Source organism: Ostrea edulis, chromosome 2, assembly GCF_947568905.1.
Source record: "Ostrea edulis chromosome 2, xbOstEdul1.1, whole genome shotgun sequence".
Classification (NCBI taxonomy): domain Eukaryota; kingdom Metazoa; phylum Mollusca; class Bivalvia; order Ostreida; family Ostreidae; genus Ostrea; species Ostrea edulis.
Genome location: NC_079165.1, coordinates 88573137 through 88577634, shown reverse-complemented (window position 1 = coordinate 88577634; position 4498 = coordinate 88573137). Strand labels below are relative to the sequence as shown.

Here is a 4498-nt window from a genome sequence, read left to right as displayed (position 1 = left end):
CGGGTTTGTCTGTACACCTTTGAGGATGGTTCCGTTTAGCTGGTAAAAAAAAACAACCCGTAGACTTCTGTCGGATACTAAGTACATGTACATAGCATTTAGTGTCATTAAAACGCATCTCCGACTTCTTCGCCCACTGCTCCAGGTTAGCAAGGTCTTGGTGCATTATTAGGTGGTCTTTGTGTGATCTTATCTCACGGTATAGTAGGCAGTCATCGCCGAATAAGCGGACTTTAGACTGCACCGTATCAGGTAAGTCATTTATATAACAAAGGAATAAGAGGGGGCCTAATACAGTACCCTATGGTACTCCTGAGTCCACCGTGACTTCTTTTGAGCACTCCCTTCAACAGCTACCCTAATCAGTCGGTTACATAGAAATGATTGGATCCACTGGTGTAGGCGGCCCTGTATTCCGTAAGCTTTCAGTTTATAAACTTATGGTGTGGCACGGTGTCAAATGCTTTCGAAAAGTCTAATATTGCAATATCAGTTTGTATTCCTCTGTCGTAGCTTGATGTTAGGTCTTCAATAGTGACAGCTAGCTGGGTTTCGCAGGAATAACCTGAACGAAAACCATGGTTAAGAGAAGTGAGGATCTTATGACGTTCTAAATGCTTCATCATATGACGACAGACAATGTGTTCAAGTAATTTACTTAGCACAGAAGTTAAAGAAACTGGACGGTAGTTTTCCGGTAGGTGGCGGTCTCCCTTCTTAAAAACTGGTGCTATATTTGCATTGAGCCAGTCATTTGGTAGGCTTCCTGAATCAAGAGACCTCTGGAAAATCAATGCGATACTTATAATAATATAATAATTGAATTATAGAATTATTCAATTAATTATATAACGAATATGCTTGAACAACCGAAGTTTAAAAAGAAGCACACTATTTATAGTGTATATCAAAGTGGATAGAAATATTGAAAAAGAGTGCGTGTACTACACATGTATGATTACTTATAATATGTAAGGTGACACAATAAAATGCGCATATAAATGCACCATATATGCAAGTGCGATTTATTTAAGTTATCTTAGAGATCTAGAACTCAGTTTGATTCAATATTGTCTATAATGCTAAAACGCGGACTTTTGGTAGATCGCAAGATCGGCGACTGTGTTCAGGTTTCGGCATTTATAAAACACACTAGATTTACCGCTTTTTGGTAGATAAAAACTCTGGTTCAGTACCTTCTTTATGGAATTCCCAGAAAAATCATGCAAAAACCGTTATCCGGGACTTTCGGCCGTACTACACGGGGGTGGCCGGTAAATCTAGTACTGCCGACTCCCGATGGTCCCGGATTGCGATGTTTTATAGATAATATTAAAAAACCGGCGAACAGAATTACTTCATACTTCTCGGGAGCAATCTTTATGTCCAAAGTGATTCACACAATTAAAAAAAACCCAATGATAATAAGTATAAATTCTTAAACTTGAAATGTCACCTACTCAAAAGCGGTAAATCTAGTACAAACTCCGTACAGCGTCAAATTCTCCGGGACTACTTTCCCCTACGAATAATGATATTGGAGTTGTAGCGTAACGGATTATAGTCTCAATATACCTGGCGAATTGCCAATACGAAGCTAAAGTGACCAGGTTTAAAATGTAAATATGTTAAAAGAGTATTTTATAGAATTTAAATAGTTTCATTGTTATTGATATCTGTATTAATATAGGAAAGTGACCGTTCTACATTGATCCAGTGCCTTTTTATGGGATTCAAAACTGTGACTGTGACTGTGAGATGTATGAGAGTTTGACTTCTAGGCGGGCAATTCTACTTTCACTTTAAACGGATGTAAAATAGCTCGAAAAGGAATCAAGGACCCTATTGCAAATTTGGCCTTGTTGGAAAGGTTAGGAATTTTGCTGAAAGTTGGTATCTGTCATTATCCTGGGAATTTTTTTTTTTTAATTAGGAGGGGTTGAAAATGGGTATATTTTCCTCATTTTTGTTGCTTATTTACTTCCAGGATGGCAGGTGCCTGACTGTATCTCGACCCATTTCCAGGCTAGCATCAGATGTCATGATGGACCTTTAAAATCTTTCACATGTGTACTTTCAAGAACCATATACTTTATTTTTGAAAATTGGTTGCCATGGTAATAAAATCTGAAAATTAAAACATGGGCTTCTGAAGGCGAATTTTCCTCCATTTCCTGGTAGTTTGAGACCTATACTGAGCTGACCGGAGCTTGAATCTAGTACTGTGTTATAAATACAAAAACCGAAAACGGACACCGATACAGGTACGGTTAACAAACATAGCTCATAACAAAATATGATCCAAAGAAAAATACCATTAAAATGGAAACAAATTACTTTTAAAAATTAATAAAATTTACCATTATTAGGCATTCTTTGTGTTTCTAAATTATGGCAGAGCGCTTAGCCACATAAATTATGTGTTTCCCCGATTCTACGAAGTGTACGTAGTTCTACCGCAGAGCCCTAGCTCATTACAAATTAAATTTGATTTTATTAATTTTAATTACACATTTTACGACGGCGTATTCGTGCCAATTTAACCTAGCAGAAAAAATAAAAATAAATGTCATTTCCGTTATCTAGTGTTCAAGCTGTATGTGTTTAAATCTGTTTGTCAGATGATTTTTCCCCAGTTTTCTTCGATAATATATAAGTCTCATATTTTTATATATAGTATGTGCACGAAAGACTGTAAAGTATCTTGATATCGCCCCCGATGTGTATAGTCATTGGGAATAAAACAAAAACTGCATGTACATATCGACTCGGTACAGGTGAAAGATGACGATATTTTATTTCGAGCAAGGCATATTCAGAAAGGTAACTAGTTGCAGATTTAGGATTTTGATACGGAAGGTACAATATTTTGCCTCGTTTAGATACGATTTGGATGTGAATGTGGAAAATGCCCAACATTTGATTTAAGATTATGGAAATTGCTATATTTGAGAGGATATTGAACCTTAACCCCGCTGTGCAGTTAAATAAATATTAATTCTATACCCTTGCACCTATCGGCTTCCGTAAATTGGTCCTTCAAAATTCTTTTCGCAATCCGGGACCATTGGGAGTCGGGAGTACTAGATTTACCGCCGACGACCGGGGTGGGTGTAAATGTAGTCCGGGACATATGTCCCGGGACATATGTCCCGCGATGTCCGATATTGATATTCGCCGATTTAACGTTTTATGTTAGTTTTTCTTTAAATATCTTACTAAATGTGTTTTAAGACAACACCAAGAGTCTTCATTGTGAATTTGGTGTATGAAAATTCCCTAGTTATTTAATAAATGACTTTTATTTATTCTTTTGGGTGTAAAAGTAGTCCAGAAAAATTTACGAAGAAAACGCATTTCCGGTTTTTGTTTCTGCCTTGTTCATAATTAAAATAAAGTTTTAATGTGTTTTATTTGTCTGTTGATTTTGCTTGGATATTGTTTTATATCACAACAAAAAGATTTATTAAATATTCCACTTGTTATATGAATGCTCGTCCTTCTTTCTATGGGACATCGCTTCGATGGTTGATCCGATACGAAAGAGTGTAAAAATAAAACCGGAACAAGGTGACAGTTTGAACCCGTTTTATGAATAGCTAGGCAAGTGTTTTAAAGAATACGTTTAGTAAGAAAGTTTGATTATAATTGGTATATTCAAAATATTATGAGTAATAATAGGTCAATAAATAATGAAAAGATATGTCTTGTTGAATATTCAGCTGTCCTCTCTATGGAATATATTTACATGTATCATTTTGAAGCGAATATGAATATAAATATTTGAAATTTTCTCTTCAATATTATTAAAAGTGTTTAAGGTAAATACTAAATTCTAGCATTACTATTAATCAATATACATGGTTTTACTAATTATTGACATTAAATGAGAGCTGCTATCAAAATTAATGATCATCTAAAATAATTATTCAAATGGAGAAGCGCGCACATGATTTAACGATGAGAAGTAAATTGATAACCCTGTTTTACTTTGGAAGACAAAGGTTGGCGACCACCATTTCTCTAAATCAACCAAAATCAATTATAATGCAGATACACACATATGAAAATGGTGAGCATTGAAATTGAATGGCCAAATTCTTTAACGTCATTGGGTGCCGAATTTTCCCCCACCAATATTGAAAATTAAAATGTGTGAACAATATGCTTGTTGATTTTCCAGTTATATGTAGCAAGAACTGGACAACGTAATTAAATGAGACATTCTTTACATGTCTTATTAACTTACGGCCAAAAACCCCCATGCAATAATTGTTCAATTATTGATCCTTCCACGATATTATATATAAATTACATTACATTTAACTTCTATGAAATACATGTACATTAGCGTTGTTGCTAGATTATTTTGAGCTTGTAACAAAGTGATATATTATATTATAAATATTAATGATAAATACCGGCTTATTACCAGCCCTTACCTGAATGCGGATTTAATGTTTTCATCTCAGTCCGGTTTTTAAATTAATATCCCAAT

At 34.9% G+C, this 4498-nt stretch overlaps 1 long non-coding RNA gene across 1 annotated transcript; it reads left to right on the top strand.

The window, feature by feature from the left end:
* Window positions 1–843: 843 nt before the first annotated feature.
* On the top strand, window positions 844–2140 carry LOC130051957 (uncharacterized). The gene is made up of 2 exons (XR_008800242.1): window positions 844–1870; window positions 1988–2140. It is a non-coding gene; the product is annotated as an uncharacterized LOC130051957 (long non-coding RNA).
* Window positions 2141–4498: the final 2358 nt, after the last annotated feature.